Below are 13005 nucleotides of genomic sequence, written 5' to 3'. Positions count from 1 at the left end.
TTATTAATATTATCACATAATTTAAACTGGGCCCTATCAGGGAAAAATGAAAAAGATAAGAAAACTGTATTGGGAATATCTTAGGGAGTATCTTCATAAATACTCATATACATACATGTTGTCTCCCCACATCGAATGTAAGGTCCTGAGGTGAGGAATTGTTTTTATCCTTATCTTTGTATATCCAGTGCCTGGCAAGTGTTGAGCCCATAGTAGGTGCTTTAAAACACTTGATTATTGAACAATTGGTGAGATATTGGACATTATGTTTATGGGGGTGGTGGAAAAGCTTTCACTGGTTTATGTGATTTGCATTTCCTTATTACAAAATGTCTTCTTTTCCACCAGTACAGCTGACCGTCAACATGTCAGAGCAAGGCAGGGCCCAGGAATGCATCCTGCCACCAAGCTCTGACATGCTGGGAGTTTTCCTGAGCCAGGGGACTGGCCCAACCCCTCCTGACTCAGCCACACTGGTGAGGATGTGGGCTCAGACGGGTGGTTACTTTAAAAAGATAGTGATTATGTAAAAGACTTGCTTTTCCTGATCCAGATCATTTCAGACTGTGGATCCAACAGGTGGTTTTTCTTGTCGTTAGACTCAAGCCTTCCCACTGAAATTCAGACTAGAACAACTAATACCATATTATTCCATTGTGCTGAGTCAGAGACAGATAACAGAGCCCTAGGCTGAGACTTCCCTGAAACCAAGGAGGTAGGTAGGGGTGGGGAGGCCTTTAGGCAGCAACTCTGGGCCTACAGGCAGGCAGGGCAGAACTAGGAAACCTGGCAGAGTTTTTAAATAATACTTGGCATAGGGAAAGGGTATTTTTGTTTGGGGGCATTTTAAATGTACTTCTGGCCACCTTCATTTTGTATATTACTTCTGAATGTATATGCTCTTTTTCCTCATGAATACTAGAAAGCTCCAAAGGATCTACAACCTCATCAATGTCAGTAATCGTACAGATGATGCTTTTTGGTGAGATGCAAATCATAACCCATAAATGCCTGCCCATCTTGTGCCATTCTTTTTCATGTCCTTCCATAAATTCAAAAAAGGGGATCCACTGAACAGGTGGGAGACCTTCTCTTGCCTTTGCACAGAGAGCAGTAAAGCACAAAGACTCTCTGAGGGTTGTGCCTTGTTCTCAATGTGACCTGGGTTATCATTTTTCACCAGTCACATCTTTTTTCCAATGGCATCCTTTACACCACTTTCTTCAATCTCATTTTCCCCATCATTTTGGGAGGCAAAATTGCTTAAAATTTTCCACTAATCTCATTTTTATTCTTTTTCCTAGTTTTTCATTCATCTTCACCTTTGCTCTAACAAGTTGGTGGTCTGACTGTACATAGATAATTGATTCAGAAATGATTTCCAAATCATTAATGAGTCATTTCCTGACTCTTCGTTTTTTTTGCAACATTATTTAGTGCTTGAACTGCCATTAAATAATATGAACAATAATAATTTGTCAATATAAACTTGAAAGGACATATCTAATGAAATGCTCTAGTATTCTGTGTCTTGCCTTGTACTTTTAAATAGTGTTATCAATGACATACCAATATACAATGGCAAGTTGATGTTCAGTCGTTTTGGTTATACTTAACTCTTCAAGAGCCCATTTAGAGTTTTCTTGTCAAAGATTATGGAATTCTTGGCCATTTCTTTCTCTAGCTCATTTTACAGATGAGAAAACTGAGACAAACAGACACAAGTGACTTGCCCAGGACCACACAGCTAGTAAATGTCTGAGTCTGTATTTGAACTCAGGTCTTCATTGCTGTTCAGTCATTTCAGTCATGCCCAAGTCTTCATAATGTCATTTGGATTTTTATTGGCAAATATACTGAAATGGTTTTCCATTCCCATCATCAGCTCATTTACAGATTAGGAAATTAAGACAAACAGGGTTAAGTGACTTGCCCAGGGTCACAAAGCTCAAAGAGGATTAAGTGACTTGCCCAGGATTACACAGTTCAAATATGAGGCCAGATTTGAACACAAGAAGATGAGACTTCCTGACTTCAGGTCTATCACTCTATCTACTTTGCCAACTAGCTGCCCAATGGCATACTATATAAATATACAATGACATAGTGGTTTGCAAATTTAGTTTTGCTATCAGGAAAATCTCCCCCAACAAATGGAGCTACTATTTTGGGCTGCCTTGGGAGGAGATGAATTCTTCCTCATTGGATGTCTCAGAGCAAAAGCCACTTGCTAGCTTATCAAATCTAACAGGACAGAAAACTGGAAGAGATAGTTAACATACTGAACAAAAGAGTAAGAATGTAAAAGGATCTTCAAGACTAGAATATTAGACAATCTAAGAAAATGAAATTGAGTAGAGATAAATGTAAAGTCTTATGTTTTGATACAAAAAATAAACTTTGCAAAAACAAGATGGAGGAAGCATAAATAAAGTAGTTTGTATGACATAAATGTGAGTGTGCTATGGCATTCAAAAAATCAACTCCAATCTTGGACTGCATTAAGATATGTAGGAATTGCTTCCAGGAATAAAGAAATGATAGACCCTCTATATTCTGCCCTAGTCAGCCTATACCCAAAGTGTTGTGTTGAGTTCTAGGAGCCTCAGGTTAGGAAAAATATTGATAGGCTGGACATACAGGAGGACATACATATATATACATGGAGAAAGGCAACTAGAATGGTGAAGGGTCTTGAACCTATGTCATCACCTCACAAGTCATTACATAAAAGAACTGAGGATGATTTGGGATTTGGGGGAGGGGAATGGGCATGATTATTGTTTTCAAGTATAAGAAGGCCTATTGTGTAGAAGATACATTAGATTGGTTCCACTTGGCCCCAGAGGTCTGAACCAAGGGAAAATGAATGGAAGCTGCAAAGAAGCAAATTCGGGTTTGATGATGGGAAAAACTCCCTAACAGAAGCACCTAAAATGGATTGGGCTGCCTTAGAAAGTGGTGACCCTCCCCTCATTGGAGATCTCCAAGCAGAGAGTCCTCTTGTCAGTATGCTGTAATGTGGTTGCTCTTGGGGGAAATAAATTGAACTAAAGACCACTGAGAACTCTCCAAGATACAAGATTCCACAAGTCTATAACTATTGGCATAGGTTCCAATAAGGTCAGGAAGCTTAGTTGCCACTGCTATACAACCTCTTTGTCACAACAAAAAAACAGGTAGTACCCAAAGCCTACTTTGAGTTTGTTGGTGAGTTTACATGAACTTGACCTTAACCTTTTCAAAAGTCTTCAAGTCTCCCCTTTGGTGTACCTGCTTCCCCACCTGGATGTTTTTAAACAATTTAATTCAAATTAAAAAGCATTTAAGTACCCACTATATGTTTGGATACTGGCTAGGCACTGAAGATTAAAAAGACAAAAATAGATTGGGGTGGGGGCGGAGCCAAGACGGCAGAGTAAAAGCAGAAAATTCTGTGACCTCCCCCCACAACCATCTCCAATACCTATAAAATATGACTCTAAACAAATTTTAGAGCTACAGAACCCACAAAGTGACGGAGAGAAACAAATCTCCCACTGAAGGCAGCCTGGCAGGCTGACAGGAAGGTTTCATCACAGCACGCTGGGAGTCAAGTACAGTGCTGTATGAGCCTCAAGGCTTTTTAACCCATAATCACCAAAAAGAAAGTAAAAGGTCAGTCTGGATCTCTGTTGGAAAGAAAGGGCATGGTCCAGACCCTGCCCCCAGGTTGAGAGGTGGCAGAGGCTGCAGCATCTACCACATGGCTGCCTCATGAGCTCCTGGCCTACAGATTGTAGGGGGACCAAGCAACCATTCAGAGGGTAATCACTCTTGCTTTGACCTGCTTGGATCTGGGTCACTTTCTTGGGCAGTGGCCCTGGGGAGATAAATGCCAGTTTTCCAGGGTAGTGTCTATAGAGAAGGTACCCTCCTCAGATCTCTGACAACATTTGTGAAAATCCCAGTGATTTGGGACAAAGCTCTCATCTTTGCAAGCAGAGTTCTACTGTGACAAAGAGCTCAAAAGACAAGTAATTCACTGGCAATATGATCAAGCAGAGGAAGCACAAACAGACCACAGAATCCTTTTTTGGGGACAAAAAGGATCAAAGTATGGAATGGGAGGAAGACAACAAAGTCAGAACTCCTGCATCAAAAGCTTCCAAGAAAAATATAAACTGGTTACAGGCCATGGAGGAGCTCAAGAAGGATTTTGAAAAGTAAGATAAGTGGAGGAAAAACTGGGAAGAGAAATGAGAGTGATGCAAGAAAATCATGAAAAGGGAGACAACAACCTGACTGAAGAAAATAATGCCTTAAAAAATAGACTAACTCAAACGGCAAAAGAGGCCCAAAAAAGACAATGAGGAGAAGAGTGCCTTAAAAAGCTAAATTTGCCAGATGGAAAAGGAATTTCAAAAACTCACTGAAGAGAATAATTTCTTCAAAATTAGATTGGAGCAAATGGAAGCTAATGACTTTATGAGAAACCAAGATACTAAAAAACAAATCCAAATAAATGAAAAAATAGAAGGCAATGTGAAATATCTCATTGGAAAAACCACTGACCTTGAAAAATAGATCCAGGAGAGATTATTTAAAAATTATTGGGCTACCAGAAAGCCATGATCAAAAAAGAACCTAGAAATCATCCCTCAAGAAATTCTCAAGGGAAATTGCCCTATTTTAGAACCAGAGGGCAAAATAGAAATTGAAAGAATTCACTGATCACCTCTTGAAAAAGATCCTAAAAAGAAAACTCCTAGGAATATTATAGCCAAATTCCAGAGTCCCCAGGTCAAGGAGAAAATATTACAAGCAGCCAGGAAGGAATAATTTTACTATTGTGGAAACACAATCAGAATGACACAAGATCTAGCAGCTTCTACATGAAGGGATCAAAGGGTTTGGAATATGATATTCCAAAGGCCAAAGGAGCTAGGATTAAAATCAAGAATCACCTACCCAGCAAAACTGAGTATCATGTTTCAGGGGAAAATATGGTCATTCAATGAAATAGAGGACTTTCAAGCATTCTTGATGAAAAAACCAGAGTTGAATAGAAAATTTGACTTTCAAATACAAGAAGCGAGAGAAGCATGAGAAGGTAAACAGGGAAAAGAAATCATAAGGAACTTACTAAAATTGAACTATTTACATTCCTACATGTTAAAACGATAATTGTAACTCATGAGACTTTTCTCAGTATGAGGATAGTTGAAGGGAATATATATATATATATATATATATATATATATGTGTGTGTGTGTGTGTGTGTGTGTGTTTGTATACATACATATATATATATTTATATAGGAGGGTATATGTGCATATAAATACATATGTGAGTGTGTCTATACATCTGTATACATGTGTACATGTATACATAGACAGAGGGCCCAGGATCAGTTGAAGAAGAAGGGATGATATCTAAAAAATAAAATTAAGAGGTGAGAGAGGAATATAATGAGAGGAGATAGGAAGAGATAGAATAGGGTAAATTGTCTCATATAAAAGAGGCAAGGGAAAACTGTTACAATGGATGGGAAGAACAGGAAGACAAAAGGGAATGAGTCCACCTCACTCTCATTGAATTTGGCTTAAGTAGGGAATAAAATACATACTAAATTGGGTATCTGAGCCTACAGGAAAGTAGGGGGAAAGGGGATAAGAAGGGGGATGATAGAAGGGAGGGCAGACTAGGGGTGAGGGTAGTTAGAAGCACACAATTTTGAAAAGGGACAGGGTCAAAGCAGAAAATAGAATAAACGGGGAGCAGGATAGGATGGAGGGAAATATAGTCATTCTTTCACAATATATCTACTATGGAAATGTTTATGTAACTGCACATGTATGATCTATATTTAATCACTTTTCCTCCCAGTAGGGGTGGATGGCGAGGGAAGAAGGGAAAGAATCTGGAGATCAAAGTTTTAAAATCAAATGTTAAAAAAATATGGTTTTTTACATGTAACTGGGAAATAAGATGTGCAGGCACTGGGGTATAGAGGTCCATCTTGCCCTGCTAGAAAGTCAGAGCAGATATGGGAGAGGATATAGGAGAGAGCAGATTGGGGGAAGGGGTATTCAGTAGAATCACTATTTTGAGGTGGGGAATAGGGAAGAGACGAGGAGAAAATTTGTAACTCAAAATCTTATGTATGGGGCGGCTAGGTGGCACAGTAAGAGCGCTGGCCGAGTGCGGAGGACCTGGGATCAGTTCTGGCCTCAGATACTTAATACCCACACAGAATAACTAGCCGCTTTACTTAACTCCAATTGCTTAAAAAAAAAACTCATGGAAATGAGTGTTGGAAACTAAAAATAAACAAATTAACCCCCCCCAAAAAAAAAAAAAACAAAAAAGACAAAAATAAAACACTTCCTGCCCTCATGGAGCTTATAACTCTACTGGAAAGAAACATAAGTACATAGAAATAGTAGGGGTTGACTGGAGGAAGAGAACAACTGGGAGATCAGGAAAGGCCTCATGCAGGAGGTCTCACTGGAGTTAAGCCTTTCACAGAGACAAGAATTCTAAGAGGTGGAACCAAGGAGGGAGTAGAACCACAGATGTGTGGTCAGCCTTCAAAGGCATAGAGAGAGAGAACATTGTGGAAGGTGAACAGTAAGTAAGCCAGTTTGAGCCAAGTAAAGAGTCCATGGAGGTGACTAAGGTGAAATAAGTTTAAAAGATAGGTTGGGGCTAGATTGTGAAGGGCTTCAGATGCCAGAGGGAGTTGTATTTTATTGTACAGGCCTCACAAAGGCTTTTTGAGCATGTAAAGTGTGCCTAAAGGGTTACCATAGGAGACTGGTAAGAGAGAAGAAGGTGGATTCTCCCAACACAAAAGGATTAGAAGGGTTCTGGCCTGTCACCTTGCTGGTGTGTGTGTGTGTGTGTGTGTGTGTGTGTGTGTGTAAAATTACTATAGTGAAGGTGAAGCTAGTCACCTCACTCATTCCCACTTCTGCTCTTAACCATCTCAGCTACACAAGAGATAAGAGAAAGACCTTGCCTTGTCCTTTTCACTTTATTTCCCAATTAACAACTTCCTTTTCTATCTTTTTAAACATCAGAATCATTTCCCAATTTATTGCTACTCTTTGAATCCTTATTTCTAACAACAAAATTTTATGCAAAATCTAAACAACAAAGTTACTTTATCTGATAGTATATGCATTATTCCACAACCATAAACCCCTACTTTTCTACTGATAAAAGACAAATTCCCTATTCTATTATCTGGAGTACAGATTATTCATTGCAATTAATCTGAGTTTGGTACCATTTTGATGTTGTTTTCATTTTCATTATTATAGGTATTGTGTATAATCCTTTCCCAGTCCTACTCTCCATAGCCTGCATCAGTTCATAAAAATCTTCCCTTGTTTCTCTGAGCTCCTCGTAATTGTTGTTTCTTACAACATAGTAATTAATACTCCCTTATATTTTTCCAGTAATTCCCTAGTCCAGGGGTGGGGAACCTGCAGCCTTGAGGCCACATGTGACCCTCTAGGTCTTTAAGTGTGGCCCTTTGACTAAATCCAAACTTGATTTGTTCTGTAAAACTTGGACTCAGTCACAAGGTCACACTTGAGGACCTAGAGGGCCACATGTGGCCTCAAGGCTGCAGGTTCTCCACTCCTGTCCTAGTCAATAGGCACCTGGTTTTACAGTTTTTAGTTGTTTAGTTTTTCATCACCCACAAAGGATGCTATGGATATTTTGTTATACATTTGGGGTCTTTATTTTTGTTGTTGACCTCCTTTAGGGAAATGCCTAGTAATGAGATGGCTGTATCAAAGAGAACGAATGATTTAGTGACTTTTCTTGCTGAGATCAAATTGTTACATCCTTTTTAAAGAATTTCAGATATATATATATATATATATATATATCACTTCACCATAAACTGAATATACACACTAGATGCATTTCCAAAGTTAAGAAGTAAGAAATCTCATTTCTACCATTACTACTCTAATAATCCAAATTATGAATATTTCCATCGGAAACATAATTAAAATAGACTTTATATATTTATACAATATCATAATATAGTATGAATTTGGAAATTATATAGGTTCAGTTATCCTTAGCTTTCTTCAGACCATTCTATGATGAGTACAATTCTCTACTTGGGGCCTCTCAGAATTTCAGCAGTGTTAACCTGAAAAGAATAAAATCATAAAAAAAAAAACTATTCCCACAATGATGTCACTGCAAGGGCTTCTAAACCAACAATGGAAAACATGTTGAATGAACAACATGTTATACTGTAGAACAACGTAAATATCCTGTATTCTCAGTAATATAATATGTGAATGAGAGCTTTTTTTCTAACTTCTTTGGAAATTCTACCTCCTCTTGATCTAAATAGGCTGAGAAGTAATACTCTAACTGGGAAGTCACCAACCATTCCTTGGTTATTCAGAGTATTATAAAGATCACAACTCAATTGAAGTAAAAAAAAATATTTAACAAATGCTCACTTTGTGCAAGGCACTGTACAGGAAGGTAGGGGAGCTACAAAAATGAACATGGTATAGTCCCTGCCCTCATGGAGCTCACAATCTAAAGAGGAGGTGTCTAACTTGAGCATTGGACTGCAAAACTCTGGAGTGCTACTAGAGACTAATTAAAACGCAATTGGAAAATGATTAACAAAGTGAATAAAAGTAAAATACAACACAGATAATGTTAATTTCTGGTTTTCTAAGTTAATATATGGCCCACAGGAATCTGTTCCTATCTGAGTTTGACACCATTGTCTAAAAGAATCTGTTTCCTATGTGCCCTTCATTCTTATAACCATAAATTTTGCAAGTAAGAAGGCATCATTCAGGAACAGGTAAGCTGAGAGGGCATACACATTTTTAAAATAGAAATTAATTTGCAGTTAGCACAAAATGCCATTTTGTGTGTCCACATACAAGAGTTTGTGTTTTTTTCCACAATATGAGCACAATAGCATTGCTGATTATGAATGGAGTGATATTGAAAGGCTCAAGATATAATCTTCCATGCTTGTTCTTATGAAAGGCCCCTTCTATCTGGCATATAACAAGCCATTGTGCACTTGATTTTCAAGTAAAAATGCTTCTTTTTCTTTTCTGTATTTACAATTGGTGGCTAACTACTAGCTCCATCTAAGAAAATTAATAGATGCCAACTCTCTTGAAATATTGTTTGATGCCACCAAAAACTAAGAGCGGGCCTGAAGCATGCATGTGCCCAACATTGTAGTCAGCCTAATCAGAACTTAAAATGGAATATTTTTTATTAATTTTTTGTCTTTTTTTTTGGAGGGGGGAAGGCAGGGCAACTGGGGATAAGTGACTTGCCCGAGATCACACAGCTAGTAAGTGTCAAGTGTCTGAGGCTGAATTTGAACTCAGATCTTCCTGACTCCAGGGCTGGTGCTCTATTCACTGTGCCACCTAGTTGCCTCTAATTTAAATTTTTAAAACAATATTTCAGATTCCCTTCTTCCTTCAGTTCAACCAACAAACACTAAAGCAGTTCAAGGCACAAAGGCAAAGGTAATGAGGGGTACTTTGGAACTATGCCCAAAGAGCAATAAAAATGCATACCCTTTGATCTAGTAATACCATTACTAGGTCTGTATCCCAAAGAGATCATAGAAAAGGGAAAAATGACCCGCATGTACAAAAATATTTATAGCAACTCTTTTCATGGAGGCAAAGAACTGGAAATTGAGTGGATACAATACCATCTATTGGGGAATGGCTAAACAAGAAAGACTTACATGAACACCATGGTGCTGAGTGAAGTGAACAGAACCAGGTGAACATTGTACACAGTAACAGTAATGCTGTGTGATGATCAACTGTGATTGACTTAACCCTCCTCAGCAATTCAATGATTCAAGACAATTCCAAAAGACTCATGATGGACAATGCCATCCATATCCAGTGAAAGAACTGATAGAGTCTGAATGCAGATCAAAATATACTATTTTTGCTTTTGGAAGGGAGGGGGATTTATAAGGTTTTTTTTCCTTTTGTTCTGTTTCTTCTTTTATAACATAACTAATGTGGAAATGTGTTTTACATGATTGCACATATATAACTTATATCAAATTGCTTGCCTTCTTGGGGAAGGAGAATGGAGAGGGACGGGAGGGGAAAAAAAATTGGAACTCGGAATCTTTCAAAAAATGAATGCTGGGAATTGTCTTTACATGTAATTGGGGAAAAATAAAATCCTATTAATTAAAAAAAGAAAAAAATTTTCTTAAAAAAGGAAGAAAAAAGAAAATTTAACAATCAGCTTTCAAGAGTTAATTCGACTCCATCACACTGCCGCCTATGACCATCCATAACTACAGGTTGTGAATACACACAACAATTACACAGCTACAACTGCCATTGCTGCTGTCTTCATTCATCAGACTGTGGATGAGGCCAAAGCAGGAAGAAACAAGACTTCCAAAAGGTAAAAATGCACCACAGTGGCCCCCTGGGGATGAACCTCATCACTGTCTACCTTCAGTCCTTCCAGCTGCTCTTCTTGTCCCCTCGGACAATATTTCTAAGCCCACACCATCTGAGTACTAGGGGTTGGCATAACATTGACTCTTCTAACAGAGAGAAGCTGTACTTCAAATGTGCTTCTGTGATCTGGGACTTGCTCACTGACCCACACAGTGGCTCCCCTGCCCAAAAAAAATCAATATGATCTAAAAATAGCTTGGCAGCTTCCATGTACAGTTGAAGACCTCTGACAACTTTTAAAGGCAGAATTCCATTGTCTAGTAGTTTCAGTTGTGTCTGACAGAGAGGCAATGGGAAGAACAAAGGAAGCTGTACTCTGCCTTGGTAAGATGTCATCTGTAGTATTGTGTTCTGTTTTGGCCATCGCTTTTTAGGAAAGATATCAATATCAATAATCTAGAGAACATTCAGATGAAATGTTCAGGATGATGAGGTTCAGTACATTCAGGATGAAGATGCTGCTGTTGTTGAGGTTTTTTCGGTCATGTCTGACTCTCTGTGACCCCAACTGGGGTTCTCTTGGCAAAGATATGGAAGTGGTTTGCCATTCCCTTCTCCAGCTCATTTTACAGATGAGGAAACTCAGTTAAACAGGGTTAAGTGACTTGCCCAGGGTCATACAGCTAGTAAGTATCTGAGGCTGGATTTAAACTCATGAAAATGAATCTTCCTGATTCCAAGCTTAATGCTCTATCCTCTGTACCTCAGGATAGAGAAAGATTTCAAAACCTTGTCATATGCACATTGGTTGAAAGAACTAGAGATGTTTAACCTAAAGAAAACTAAAAGATTAGATATTCTACCTGAGCATAGATGACAGGAGTGGGAGCAGAAATTTCAGTGAGGAAGATTTAAGTTCCATATGTAATAAGTGTACAAGAACTGACTAATGTCCTGGAATTTGTAGAGGCAGCTAGTGGTGTCCTGGATAGAGAGTTGGGCCTGGAATCAGGAAGACATGAATTCCAATTCAGCCTCAGATGCTTAGCAGCTCTATGACCCTTGGCAAGTCACTTAACCTTTGTCTGACAGTTTTTCTCAACTGTAAAATGGGGATAATAATAGCATCTATCTGCCAGGGTGGTTGCAAGGATCAAATGAAATAATATTTATCAAGCAAATTCTACAAACATTTATTATATACCTGCTTTGTATCAGGCACTATGCTAAGTAATGTTGGTCCTAGGAACTACTGAGATTTTTTAACCAGTAGGTGGATTTGAGTCACTCCCAGGAATTCTTTTTCTTTTTTTTTTTTGCTCTTTTTTTTGGAGGGCAATTGGGGTTAAGTGACTTGCCCAAGGTCACACAGCTAGTTTTTGTGTTAAGTGTCTGAGGCCGGATTTGAACTCAGGTCCTCCTGACTCCAGGGCTGGTGCTCTATTCACTGCCCCACCTAGCTGCCCCTACACTCCCAGGAATTCTCAAAGGGGCACCATGGACTTCAAGTTATAGACTAAAAAGAAGGAGTAGTTGCATGCAAGAGCTAAGCAACAGCAGCAGCAACCCAGTGCAGTGTCTACAGCAGCCTCGACTCCGTAAGTCCTAGGGAGGGCTGGGGATGTTGTCTTCCTGTTCTGCTGTTTATACCGAGTGCTTGCCGTCTCCACTCATTTTGGTATATCTCTAAGCCAGTGTATTTCCCTTTAAGAACTCTTGGATGTGACTGAAGCTCACTTTCTGACTCAAAGCTTTTAACAGTAACAAACTGTATTGTGATTGAGAGGAAGTAATAACATACAACACAAGGAAGGAAAAGCTTCCTTAACAAAGTCAATTCAAAGTGGAAGAGACTATCTGAATTGATAGTAATTTCCCCCTTTCTTGAGGTCTCAGGACAAAATTGTATGTGATCAGGAATCCTGAAGGGGGAGCTCGTTTTCAGGTTTGATCTGGCTTCTTGAGTTGGCTTCCGAGGACCATTCTAAGTCAGAGCTTCTGGGAAGGTATGGAGTCACCATAGCCCCAGAGCAAAGCATGTAAAATCAAATAAATAAGTTACTGCAATGAGATGAACACTATATGCTTCATAAAGAGCGTCATTGTCCCCAGAAACCTGACCATTGAAGCTGGATTCTACAAACAGAGAGACAGTTTCTCAGAATTAAGTAAGGGAGGGAATAGGTCTTCGGCACTTTGAATATACTGCCTATGTTTCCATGGTGGTTAGGAGGTAGAATAATAATTAATATCTGCATAATAATGTAAGATTTATTAAATGCTTTCCTCACCATAAACCCTGCAAGGTAGGCAGTCCAGATGCTATTATCTCCACTTTGCAGGTAAAGAAACAGAGGTTAAGGGAGTTTTAATCTCTTGCTTGGAATACATAGCTAATTGGCATCAGAACTTGGACTCAAATTCAGGTCTTTTGACTATAATACCACATAGTGCCAAGAAGGAAGGAAGAAAAGGCAGAAAGGAAGAAAGGCAGGAAGGCAGGAAGGAAGGCAGGAAGGAAGGAAGGAAGGAAGGAAGGAAGGAAGGAAGGAAGGAAGG

At 38.9% G+C, this 13005-nt stretch overlaps 1 pseudogene; it reads left to right on the top strand.

The window, feature by feature from the left end:
* The first annotated feature begins 365 nt into the window (after positions 1-365).
* Positions 366-13005, top strand: part of LOC138170236 (bifunctional phosphoribosylaminoimidazole carboxylase/phosphoribosylaminoimidazole succinocarboxamide synthetase pseudogene) — a 24697-nt pseudogene continuing 12057 nt past the window's right edge.

The sequence above is a fragment of the Petaurus breviceps genome, unplaced genomic scaffold, assembly GCF_028583685.1.
Source record: "Petaurus breviceps papuanus isolate PSGF00001 unplaced genomic scaffold, PetGlider_PUasm1.0 38, whole genome shotgun sequence".
In the NCBI taxonomy this organism is placed as follows: domain Eukaryota; kingdom Metazoa; phylum Chordata; class Mammalia; order Diprotodontia; family Petauridae; genus Petaurus; species Petaurus breviceps.
The sequence above is the reverse complement of the archived record's forward strand: the minus strand, read 5'-3'. Positions and strand labels throughout refer to the sequence as shown.